The 14074-nt window shown below is 38.1% G+C and overlaps 1 protein-coding gene across 3 annotated transcripts in view; it reads right to left on the minus strand.

The window, feature by feature from the left end:
• nckap5l (NCK-associated protein 5-like) overlaps window positions 1-14074 on the minus strand; it is a 643060-nt gene that overhangs the window by 477554 nt on the left and 151432 nt on the right. The window lies entirely within an intron of this gene.

Below are 14074 nucleotides of genomic sequence, written 5' to 3' on the forward strand. Positions count from 1 at the left end.
AGCACCCAGCCCATATCCCTCCAAACCCTTCCTATTCATATACCGATCCAAATGCCTCTTAAATGTTGCAATTGTACCAGCCTCCGAGAGTGCAGCAAAGGTTCACCAGACTTGTTCCTAGGATAACTGGACTATCCTATGGTGTTAGAATTAGCCAACTGAAATTTAGAAGTATGTTACATAACCTCATTGAAACTTGCAAAATTCCTAAAGGATATAGACAAGATGAATACAAATAAGCTGTTTTCTCTGGTTAGGGAGTCTAGAACTAGGATACACAATTTTTTTAAAAAAGGGATGCCATTTAGCTCCAAAATTAGGAGATTTTCTTAATTTCCTCAAAGGGTTGGAACTCTCTACCAAAAAGAGTGTGAAGGATCAGTCTTCGAGTGTATTTAAGATGGAGATTGAATGACTTGTTATTACTAGTAGCATACAGGGTTATGGGGATGAGGTGAGTAAAAAGCATTCAAGTGTTAGATCAACCACGATTGTATTACATGGGGGGCTATTCAGCCCATCAAGCTTGTCCTACTCCTGTTCCTATATGCCTATGTTCTTATGTTGCATTCCAGCTACACTAATGGACCAACATATTTATTATTCACAGCATGTTTGTATTTCCTCAATATTGAAACTGATTGTCAAAGAATAATTGATGCTGCACAAGGGGATGCACTTCAGATTTTTCAAATGGTGGGTGGGGTGGAGGAAAGGTAGAAGAGAGAGATAACCTTTCTCTTAAAAACAAAATCACTTTTTAAAACAGAAAATCCATGAGGATCTCATCTCCCATTCTTAGAAGCATTTAAATTCAGTCTCTGTTAGTCTTTAAACCACTCTTCATTGAATTCCATAACCTTTACTCTTATTGAAGTATAGGACTGTGTTACTTTTGCCTTTCTATAGTAATCAAAATTGGCAATATTTTCAAAATCCTTTTAGACTATTTCCATTCTGGCAAACAATAGGTTCATGGGCATTTACTTATTTATTTCCAATTACAATAATTAAAGGTAGAGCCAAGACAGATCATTTAAGTCAGCTAAATTAACATCTATGATGAGAATACTTTAGAATTTATAATTAAAGGAAGAAATAACTAAATACTGAGAATAGACAATAACTATAAGCATCAGCATAGATTTCTGCAAAGATGATCTTGCTTCAGAAAGTATGACTATGAGGGGAAATGCATCTAGTGTGGTGTGCATGGACTCAGAATGTCAGTAACAATGTACGATGAGCAGAATAAATGGTATTAAATTCAAAGAAGTGTATTGTACCTGTTTAAATTGAATTGAATTGAATTGTCACGTGTACCGAGGTAAAGTGAAAAGCTTTGTCTTGCGAGCAATACAAGCCGGTCACAGAGCTAAGTGGCATAGATAAGTAAATAATAGGTAAACAGCAGCAAAAACATAAACACAGGTACAGGCGAATGTTAAGAGTTTGAGAGTCCATTCAGTATTCGAACAACAGTCGGGTAGAAACTGTTTCAAAACCGGCCGGTGTGTATGTTCAGGCTTCTATACGTTCTCCCCGATGATAGGGGTTGTAAAAAAACATTGCCAGGGTGGGATGGATGTTTGAGAATGCTGGCAGCCTTTCCTTTGCAGTGAGCCTGGTAGATGGATTCTATAGATGGGAGGCTGGCCTTTGTGATTGTCCGGGCCAAGTTCACCACTCTCTGTAACCGTCTCCGATCTTGAATGGTATAGTTGCCATACCAGGTAGTGATACATACAGACAGAATGAGCTCGATGGCGCACCTATAAAAGTTGGCAAGGGTATTCACCATCATGCCAAATTTCCTGAGGAAGAAGACACGTTGTTGAGCCTTTGTAACCAGTGCATCCACATGAAGAGTCCAAGAAAGCTTGATATGGATGACCACTCAAGAGCTTGACACTGTCCACTCATTCCACCTTTGTGCTGTTAAAGGTGTAGGGGGGCATCAGTAACATCCCACTGAAAGTCAGTAATAAGCTCCTTGGTTTTGCCGGCATTGAGAGCCAGTGCACCATTTTTCTAGGTCTTCCACCTTCCGTCTGTAGTCTGTTTTATCGCCATTTGAGATTCGACTGACTATGGTGGTGTCATCAGTGAACTTGTAAATGGCATTAGTCTGATAATTGGCGACGCCAAATGTTTGGGTATACAGTGAGTACAGTAGGGGGCTGAGTACACAACCCTGGGGGGCTCCAGTGTTGAGTGTTAGGGAGGATGAAATATTGTTCCCAATCTTCACTGATTGTGGCTTGTGGGTCAGGAAAAGGAGGATCCAGTTGTAGAGAGTGTGCGTGATAAATCATGTCTCACAAACTTGATTGAGTTTAGTAACAAAGAAGATTGATGAGGGCAGAGCAGTAGATGTGATCTATATGGACTTCAGTAAGGCGTTCGATAAGGTTTCCCATAGGAGACTGATTAGCAAGGTTAGATCTCATGGAATACAGGGAGAACTAGCCATTTGGATACAGAACTGGATCAAGGTAGAAGACAGAGGGTGGTAGTGAGGGTTGTTTTTCAGACTGGAGGCCTGTGACCAGTGGAGTGCCACAAAGATCGGTGCTGGTTCCTCTACTTTTTGTCATTTACCATAAATGATTTGGATGCGAGCATAAGAGGTATAGTTAGTAAGTTTGCAGATGACACCAAAATTGGAGGTGTAGTAGACAGCGAAGAGGGTTACCTCAGATTACAACAGGATCTGGACCAGATGGGCTAAGTGGCAGATGGAGTTTAATTCCGATAAATGCGAGGTGCTGCATTTTGGGAAAACAAATCTGAGTAGGACATATACACTTAATGGTGAGGTCCTAGGGAGTCTTGCTGAACAAAGAGACCTTGGAGTGCAGGTTCATGGCTCCTTGAAAGTGGAGTCGCAGGTAGAAAGGATAGTGAAGAAGGTGTTTGGTGTGGCTTCCTTTATTGGTCAGAGTATCGAGTACAGGAGTTGGGAGGTCATGTTGCGGCTGCACAGGACATTGGTTAGGCCACTGTTGGAATATTGCGTGCAATTCAGGTCTCTTTCCTATCGGAAAGATGTTGTGAAACTTGAAAGGTTCAGAAAAGATTTACAAAGATGTTGCCAAGGTTGGAGGATTTGAGCTACAGGGAGAGGCTGAACAGGCTGCGACTGTTTTCCCTGGAGTGTCGGAGGCTGAGGGGTGACCTGATAGAAGTTTACAAAATTATGAGGGGCATGGATAGGATAAATAGACAAAGTCTTTTCCCTGGGGTCGGGGAGTCCAGAACTAGAGGGCATCAGTTTAGGGTGAGAGGGGAAAGATATAAAAGTGACCTAAAGAGCAATGTTTTCACGCAGAGGGTGGTAGGTGTATGCAATGAGCTGCCAGAGGATGTGGTGGAGGCTGGTACAATTGCAACATTTAAGAGGCATTTGGATGGGTATATGAATAGGAAGGGTTTGGAGGAATATGGGCCGGGTGCTGGCAGGTGGGGCTAGATTGGGTTGGGGTATCTGGTCGGCATGGACGGGTTGGACCGAAGGGTATGTTTCCATGTTGTACATCTCTATGACTCTATGACTCGATGAGTGGGGCTAAGTCCGAGACCACTACGTTTAGTAATCAGTCTCAAGGAAATAAGTGTGTTGAAGGCTGAACTGCAAAGATTGGATTCAGAGGTTTTTAAGAATGGAAGAGGACATCCTCATGGATTTTCAACCTCAGATCCATCATTGCAATTTTTTCTGGCACAGATTAAAGGTTCAAATGGCAAGTCCATGTCCTGAACTTGTGATCGAGCAGTTTCCAGTGCAACGATGGGCATGTCATACTGTTCGCCACCACCATCCACAGTTTTAATCTAGTCAGCTTCTAGTTCATGGTTCTTGGCATCTCAGAGCAGTCATAAATTTGAAAATGTTCCCAAGTTTCGGTTGAAGGGTATATTTTACAAAACTTAGCCATACACTCACTATCCATTCACTCAGTGTGCTTTATGTATAAAACCCATATGCTATACGAAAACAATAGTGAGTCTTAAAAGTTATGTAAAATAATCCATTTAGAAATTTAAAATAAAACTGTTGAGATAACAACTCAATGAGTCTGTCAAACACTACTAGTTTCAATAAAAGAATTTTCAAAAATATATTCCACTTTACTGCTTCTAAACTAATCCAAATAAACATATCAACATCAAAATAAAAAGCAAAGGCTAAGCTCCACTACTGAACTAATTATTAGTGAGTTGAGAATTCAAACAAACATTCATACTGAGGCCACCTGGAAACAGTATCAAAAAAAACAAATGGCCGGAGAACCGTTACTCCAGATGGGATCATCATGAATATCTGTCAAGAAATGTAGCCCAGAGAGTTAAAAACAAAGTAGTTGGAAGTGGGTAGGAGTGTTCATTCAGTGTTTTGGCGACGACCACTTTTGTTCAATATGTGAGATGATTTGGACAAATGACAGAGTGTGACCAAATGCTGTTAATGGGGCGTGCGTGGACTTCCAAAAGGCACTTGATATAGTGCTAACACACTTGAGAACAGTTATGGATCAGGACATTAAAAAAGGGATCTAAATTATGAGCCCAGAGCAGATTTGTGGCAGTGGCCGAGGAGAGTTTGGATTCTCAGCGAATTGTCATTGACAAGGTGGTCCTAATGTTGACTCATGGCTGCTGCAGCAGAGGCAAGACTGGGTTTCCAGCTGTGTCTGCATCCAGTGCAGATCCACAGAGGCGGCAGAGGCAGTGGTGAGTTTGGGTCCAGTACGAGACCTGGCGGTATCAGCAGTGGCTGCAAGGGTGAACTGGGCCTGAAATAGACCCATGGCAGCAACTTGAGGTTTGGGTAAGTGCAGTACCTGGCAGCATCAATGGTGTCTACATTGGTGAGGTCCAGACAGGATTCATAGTGGTGAGGGTATCAGTGGAGGCAAGATGGCGCCTGAGTGGTGACCTTTGTTCCAGTGATGGCAGCGCAGAGAAGGGGACTCATACCTGACTACCAGGCCCATGGTGGAGCATTTAACAAGAAGGACTATAAAAGTTGGACACTTTTCCTTCATTTTTCTGCCCTTATATTCTATGCTTTCATTTATTATTCTGTGGTTTAAGATGGCACTGGAGAGTGGCGACACTACACAACACTTTTCACTGTATTTTGTGACAAAATACACACAACAATAAATACATCAAATCAAACAGGCTGAGAGATAGGAAAAAGTGTAATGGCCATTGGATCTATTTTTGAGCAAGACAAAGGTTTGTCAAGGAGTTTCCCTTGAAGACAACTTTGGGACAATCATCTTTTCCTGATACACAAAGATCTAGACCATGGAGTACAGGTCCAATTTAAAAATTTGTGGATGATAGGAAACTCAGAACTGTGAATAACTTGAAAAGGACATTGAAAAGTTGGTGAAATGGGCAGATAGGTGGCAAATCATATTCTGTGCAGAAAAGTGAGGTGATGCATTTTGGTAGGATGAACGTGGACAAGCAATATAACAAAAATAGGAAGGTGATTATTTGAATGGCTGTAAATGAGAAAAGGGTGACCTGGGTGTCTTTGTGCATCAGTCACTGCAAACGCATACGCAGGTGCAGCAGGCAGTCAAATAAGGCAAACTGTATGATTTGAGGAAAGGAACAAAGATGTTTTGCTGCAATTATATAAGGCAGTGGTGAGACCACATCTGAAATGTTATGCAGTTTTGGTTTCCTTATCCGAGGAAACTGTTCTTGTAATAGAGGAGAGCAGCACATTGATTCCTAGGATGATAGGACTGATGTATGAGGAGAGATCGAGTTGGTTAGGATTGTATTCACAGGAGTTTAGACGGACGAGGGGAGGAGGGATGGACTTGATTACAAGCCTATAAAATTCTAACAGGATTAGACAGATTAAATGCTCACAACAATGGTGAGTCCAGCACCAGTTTAAGGATAAGGGGATAAAACCTTTAAGGACCAGGATAAGGAGAAATATCTTCACCCAGAAAGTAGCAAACCTGTGGAATTCACTACAGAAAGTGGTTGAGGCCAAAAACAATTTATTTTTAAGAAGGAGGCAGATATAGCTTGTGGCTAAAAGAATCAAGGGATGTGTGTGGGGGGTGGGGGGAAGACAGGATTAAGGCATTGAGTTCAATGATCAACCATAATCATAATGAATGGTGGAGCAGGCTCAAGGCATCCAATGGGCGAAAGTGAGGACTGCAGATGCTGCAGTTTAGAGTCAACATTAGAGTGGTGCTGGAAAAGCACAGCAGGTCAGGCAGCATCCGAGGAGCAGGAAAACTGACGTTTCAGGCAGGAGCCCTTCATCAAGGCATCCAAAGTCCTATTCCTGTGACTATATTTCCATGCTTTTAAGGAAGACAATTTTAAAAGGGGTGCAAATGCAGAGGAACCTGGGTAAGTATCTGCACAGATGGTGTGAGAACAGGTGGAGAACGCAGTTAATAAAGCATGTAGTATCTGGTCTTTGTTAATAGAAACATGGAGTACAACAGCAAGGAGGTGATGCTGAACATGTATAGGCCTTGGCTAGAGAATTATCTAAGTTATGGGCAACATATTATAAGGACATAAACACATTAGAGAGAGAGCAGAATACATTTATGAGCATAGTTCTTGAGTTTAGTAATTTCATGAAGAAATATATCAGAGCAGTTGGGACTTTTCTCTTTGAAGAGAAGGCGACTAAAAGGAGATTTGATAGAAATTATCATCATGAGGAAACTGGATAGGGAGAAACTATTGCAGCTGGTAAAAGGATTGAGAACAAGCAGGCGCAGATCTGATGGGATTTGCAAGAGCAAATGTTAGGTGAGGAAATACTTTGTTCTTAAGAAACACAGCAAGTGATTCAGATCTGGGATTCACTGCCAGGAAATGTGGAAAAGGGAGATTCATTTGAAGCCTTCAAGGAGGATTTTGACTGATTATGTGCACAGAAGCAAAAGTGCCAATCTCCTGTCCTTCCTTCATATCCCTGCATAAAGACATGATGCTCATTTGGGGAGCTGATGCAGACACAATAGGCCAAATGGTCTCTTTTTGCACCATAACACTTGAGTGATTGAGAGAGAAAGAAAGAGTGAGCGTGAGTGAAATATGTACATATACATACACACAAGAGAGAGACAGAGTGAAAGAGAAAGTGGCACCCAAAAGAAACAGAAAGATGTACTTTTGGTTAAATAGTCCATAAGTAATATCTGACCGTTTCCATTAAATACTAATACTAAAAGTAGCATTCATGAATGTATGAATAAATGTGCTGTGGATTCCCCTGTAGAGTCCACCAACTAACTCACTTGACATATCAGGTATGCCAGACTCTGAATTACAATGTGTTGCCAAATAAGCAATGTTAGTGGGAAGTCTCAGCATGGGAGTCCTAATGTCCTAACTATGCCTTCCTAGTTACATGCTCCTTGCATGAGCTGTCAGAAGAACATGGCACAATCTTTGGAGAGCATTATGTTAATTTCCTAATGGAAGCCTAGATAAAGCCCTACAGATTTTCACACCAGAGCCCATTTATCAAAGACTACTTTGTTTATTGAACAGGAAGCATGGTTCCTTTAACAAGAAGGAATTATATTGTTCTTGATAAAATACATGGTGAGATTGCAGGACTAAAAGTATCATGTAGGTTTCAGAAAATCATACAAAAGTAGCAATACCCAATTTTGTATTCCTGAAGTACTTCTATTCTGTCCTTCTAAATTTCAGCTCAACAGGGGCTAGAGTTCTCCATACTAAAGGGCAGTGTGATTTTGTAAAGGGCAGTGTAATTTTTATGTCAGATTGCTTATAAATCTGCCAAGTTGCCAGACTTTGCTAAACTGGAATTTCTCCTGATGTGCAAACATTAGCATCAGTGAAAGTTTCTATGATCCATTCAATACAAAGCTGAACAATGCAGATGCTACTGACATGTTAATGAAGCAATTAACGTTTAAAGAAAAGCTGTTATCCTCAAAAATGTGGCCACAGTGATATAATTGGTAACACAGCTATGGTGTCTGCATCATAAATTGCATTCAGATATTGAGATATGCATGATTATCAGTTCAAATATATCAATTAGCATGATAATGTAAAATCATTATTGCATTACATCTGTGTTGCAGCAGATGTAACATCACCTGCAGATATTGCATCTGCAACTGATTTTTCCAATTGTTTTAACTGAGGCCCACTGCACACTTAGAAAATGTAAGGCACTGGCTCTGCAGACTAAAGGCACCAGAAGGGAAACTACATCACACTAAATGGTCCTTTCACTGAAGCTACAATTCAATTTGGCTGCAGGTTGACAACACAATGGATGTCAGCTTTTACTGCCAACACAGTGGAAAGGGAAATCTGGCCCTAGCTATTACATTGTGCTGAAATTTAGTGGCAAGTGAGAGTACACGTACTCACTAAACCAGCTACACTGAATGTTCTTAAATAGAGTTAATAAACCTGAGTGGGTCTTTGGACTATTGTTCATATGTAATCTGTAGAAGGGCTGTTGCTCCTACTTCGTAAAATGGGATTCTTCACAATCAATGGATAAATTACTGGATATTTTGGAGAAAATTGAGTTTATTCAACAGATCTGTAATATCTCAAATCAAATGTGGCTATGACAATGAATCCCTCTTCACAACACTACGAAATAAAAGCAGATTTACATAGAAGATAAAACTCAAGTCACACAACTGATTTTCACACTCTTGGAACATAAGGTTCCATGTCTTAAGATAGCATTTATTATGTGGATTTCACATGCTTTATAAAACAAGATATCAGTTTCCATAAAGAGAAACATATGCTGGAGAGTTTATGTAATTCTACTTGAGAATTAAATCTCAATACATTCTACAGATTGCATAATGTAAATGGAAACACTTGAAAATTTTGAAGATTGATAACTTCATCCTTATCATTGCAACAGTGCATATAATCTCAGCTTCAATAACTATTTAACAATTGTACGCATTGAAATAAATTGACAATCTGACATATTTGATAACTTTATAAAATATTGTAGAGACGCACACAAGAGAAAATATTTTCCTATCTCCCATTTTACAATGTAACATTGACTTTCTTTGCTCATTGATAAGCAAAGAAAAAGTCAAAGAAACGTATATGGTTGTGCATATGTATATTGCACATTTGCTACACCAATAATATGAGCTAGTTTGAAAGAGAACTCCCAATATTAGGCAGGAGATGCAGTTTAATGTGAATAGTTACTCTGTCACTTACTATGAACCCATATTCATACACCCAAAAGCATTAAAACATCAATTACTAACTAATGGCATTATTGTTTACCTCCTCATTGTAACCAGAACTGCAAGGCTGCTACAGAGTGAAGGAGCAGCAGCATATTTTGACAAATTAGATGATTAACTGAAGACACCAAGCTCAGGCCCACTGCATCTCTATAGATCTTTATAAAAGGGGAGGGATAAGGAATTGTTGTCAAAATGGATAGACGTCCAGTGAGATTTTCATCCATTGAGACTGTGAAGAAGCTGCAACAGCAGGACCACTTATTGCACCGAATCAAATAGTGGTAAGACTATAGGCATTGATTAGTGTCATAGTTAATAACAACTACAATGTTTCAGTCTCTTTTCAAGCTCAGAAACATAGTATTGAATGACAGCTATTCAACACAGTGAATGGAATTAATAGGAACAGCATACTGAACAGAAAATGGTGCATTATTTTACATTTTCATGCAATGCAAACTACCATTGCTAACACTGATTTTTCTTTATGTGCAAAAAACTGTTTATTTTGTGCTAAAATACTTAATTTTTAGACTATATGTTCCACTTGCCTTCCAGCACTGAGCCAGCCATTTTGAATAGTGTCAGGAAGTCATGAATGTAGCTTTAAAAGATCCTTGCAGTGAAGAATAAAGGAATGCTACTGCTAATTTTAATCTCTCATCAAATTCAGCAGCAACCATTTGTCTTGTTTTGTAACTCCTCAAAACATAACCACAGATTTGAAAATAAGACAGTATTTTCAGGTACAATTATGGGAACATTACATCAGAGAAGCCACACATCCTGAACTAGAAACAAAAATAATAATGTGCTGAATACTGTAAAGTAACAACTAGATAAGTAAGCAAAGCAAAGTACTGTCTTGGGTTTCTAAGTAAATCTAAACTGACAAAGGTAAGCTTTCTCATTGCATAATCAGTAAACAGCACTTTTAAGATGAATAAGTTAACATATGTGTGCTGTAACAAAATAAGTTTATGTTTCCAAAGTAACAATAGGTTTTTCAATTATATTAAAAAAGGTTCAGTTCTTTAGAAAATCCATTTGGAAAACCATTCCTGTTTGCCAAATACTGGGGCATGTGACACCATTGGGAAAACAGTGAATGGTTGTTCTGTTATGCTCCTTCCCCAGGCATACATGCTGTGACTTTCTGTAACAAAAAAAGGGAGCTCTTCGGCGATTGGTGTGTAACAACTACAAAAGTTGTTGCATGGAAAAAAACAAAAGCTCCTATTAAATATCAATATAATATTACAAGGGCAAAAAACTTTTGTAGTAAAGTTTAAAATGAAATGATCTTCATGGGGTGCCTGAGGCAAATAAAATATATTTGGCTCAGTAGTGTAATTAAATGAAGGCACTAGGAAAGCAAATTTGTTACAAAATGATTACTTTAACAAACATGTCTACTCAAAAGTACAGAATTTTTAAACAGGAAAAACTGAATGGTTCTAAATACTTGCTAGTATTGAGTAAATATATCTACACAAAAATACAAAATGATATTCTAAAATATGGTGACCAGATTGCAATATATCCTTTAATTACTATTAAAATCCCCTTTAAGTTATCAGCTGAAGGTGAGTTGCCTTCTTTGACCTTTGCAGTCCATTTGTGTAGGTACAACCATAATGCTATTAGGGAGGGAATTCCAGGATGTTGGCCCAGCAACACCAAAGGAAAGGCAATATTCTACAACACTAGCATATACTGAAACATGTGGAAAACTGCACAGGTATGCGCTGTACAAAGAAAGCTGTCTGAAATATCTTTGAGGAGTGCTCACAAATCCTACATATTTTACTGCAGTGCAATGGATGAAGCTAAGAAAAAACAACATTGGTGCTGAATTTTAATTAAAGTCAAAACAACTACGTAATACTAATTTGGCTTGTTTCCAAAACAAAAGGGATTTGAAATGAAAAGAGCCTGGTGAATTTCCCAACATTTTGAGAGACATTTCTAGTATAGAAATTGTTATAGCAATGGTATTTAACCTGAAAGTCAGTTTGCTTAGCTTCTAATGTATTGTCAGACGCTTATAAGGTAGTCAGACACTGAAGTAATGCTGATGATCCAGTATTAGTGTAATCTTCCAGATAAAGAAAAAGTGTTTCATTAAATAAGACTTGATTTTAAAATACAAATCTGAATAAAATCTTTCTCATTATATTCATTCTTTTGTATTATTAATTGGTTATGTATTAATTCATTGTGTGCAGCATTTTCTACATATAACTTCATTGCCAATTTGGCTTAATAAATGAACTTTCATATGAAATATATCTGCAATTAAAACATATTGCTGAGTGGTTAACTGACAATTTTAGCCTTAATAATTCCTTCAAAATCAACGTATTTGCATGACCAAAACTGATCAGGAAAGAAATGACTTTCAGTCAGTTGATAGCAACAGCCAGCTTTGAGATGTTCAATAATTGATGTAAACGAGTGTCTTTAGTGGGCTTTGCCTGGACAAAGCATACCTTTCCGAGCAGATCACAACAGCTGACAACCTTTGTTTTTATCTTGCATTATAATCAGTTTATCAAAGGCAGATTGGTGAATCAACAGTACTATCGTAACATTTCAGCAAATAATGGTGTAATACAACTGGAGGTGGAAAATATTAGTTTACATTTTAACTTAAATCTGAGCGACTTCTTTCCAAATCAGACTCCTCATATGTCCATGTAGCAACTTTATAAAGAAAAACAAATTACATTAGTTTAAAAAAATGTAACAGACTACTGCAGAGTAGAAGATACGAAATCCTAAACCACTACTTGCTGTGTGTGGGTAAACAAAAATATTGCTGCAACAGCAGTTTGTTTCGCCTAAGTGCAGTAGCAGCACATGGAAACTTTTTTCTGGGGCCAATTGGCTTCGGTCCAAGTCCAGCATATTAAAAAAAGTTACTCATGTGTTATGCTTTGCTGACAAGCATATTAATCCCAAAAAACAACATTCATTTTCAAGTTCTGAACAATATGAGATCATTTTGCAATATTTATTTTGCATGCAACCTGCCGTGACCTTTCATATCAAGCAAATTTTCTGACACAAAGCATCATCAAATCTGTAAACTGCATGGAAGTTGCAATCGTACACTTCACTTGAAAGTAATCACGACATTAATTAGCAAAAAGTAAAACCGAGCTTGTACTGCAGTGTAAAAAAATGTGGTTGAAATTAGAAACTACCTAATTTAAAACTTTTGACATAACATGTAACGTTGCCATTTGAAGTACTTTACAATCTTGAAGACCATTCAGCAAAAGTGTTCAAATTTAAAAACAAAATTTATGAAGAGATTCTAAAAATGTAATCATGCAAACATTGAAGACCATTGAAGTATCAGAACTGAGAGTTGAGAGAAAGTACATGAACATTTTGTCAGTAATATCAGATCTACAATAGGTGTATCATTATATGTTTAAATAAAGATGACACCACAGAAATTCCAAAGAATGAACAATTAAATGTTAAACTAAAACCTTTCAGCCACATAGTAATGAACATATTTCTGTTCATTTAGGCTCCCAATTTAACCACCCAAATATATGCAGCCAAAATAGTTGTGTGGTGATAACATGAAAATGTCCTTTTGCATACATTATCTTAATTATTTAAAACATTCATCCTTCACTGGACTACTTCCAACATTTAGATAAGTTGTCAAATGTTTCCTATCTAAATTAGCATTTAAAAGAGTCATCCCAGACATTTCAAAAAACATAAAATGTTATCATCTACATTCTTCAAATATCTACTAACTGAAGTTGAAATTATTGTACAAGGCCAACACACAGATTTCTCTATACACAATGTAATAATTGTTGATATACTGGACACAGGGAAGAGTCCTGTGTCGAAAATAGTTCCCACGGTGCCTTATGGTATTCACCACTGGAGAAGTCCCACGAGAGATTCCCAGCAAAAAAAAGTGTGGCACACACATGTTTCATTTATATGCTACAAAGATGCTAGGTCCACCAAAATGAATTTCAGCATTATTAAGATCCATCATTTTCCACATGTGTTTCTGAAGAGCTCTTGCGGGACAGTTCCTTGCAATGATCAAGAATTAAAGCAAAGTCAGGAGGATAGCTGTGATTATCAGATGCAGTGTACGTGCAGGGGGAATGGAATTAAACCGTGCAATTATTTAATGCAGAATGCGCTTCAATAGACAAGATCATGAGGGATGTTACTGGATTAATCCACAAAACAAAACCTTAATCAGACTGCGAAATAATGCTTCAATATCTGCTTTCATACTCTAAAATGATCATATTTCTCTTCTATCGTACAGAATTAAGCAGCTTACAGCTGGATAGCGACTCAGCACATGCAGTTGCCAGTAGCAACTGGGCACACAATTGTGTTTTCCAGCCAAATAATGAGTCTTTCGCTGGCCCTATCGTCTGCTTCACAGACAGACGTTCTTAGAAATAGTGACAACAGTTACATTCTACTTAAAATGCTGCATGTCATCAAATCATACGTACCTTGCAAGTTAAGTTAAAAAATGTACATTCATTAATATAAGCAAAGCTCAGTTTACCTTCCAGGAAGAACAAAAATCTCAACATCCACACAATTTCGTATAGTTCAATAATGAAGGATAGTTATATTATGCAATCTTAAGAAAGTACTGCCTTCGATTTTCTGATCCAGTGCAGCATAACAGCATAGCTGATTTTTCCACTGAGAACTTAAGTTGTCCTCAACATAGACCTTGCAGTAAAATGCCACACAAACACAGCTTGTTAAACATT

Source organism: Chiloscyllium plagiosum, unplaced genomic scaffold (genome assembly GCF_037043375.1).
Source record: "Chiloscyllium plagiosum isolate Xiang-an unplaced genomic scaffold, Cpla_swu_hap1 HiC_scaffold_7, whole genome shotgun sequence".
NCBI lineage: Eukaryota > Metazoa > Chordata > Chondrichthyes > Orectolobiformes > Hemiscylliidae > Chiloscyllium > Chiloscyllium plagiosum.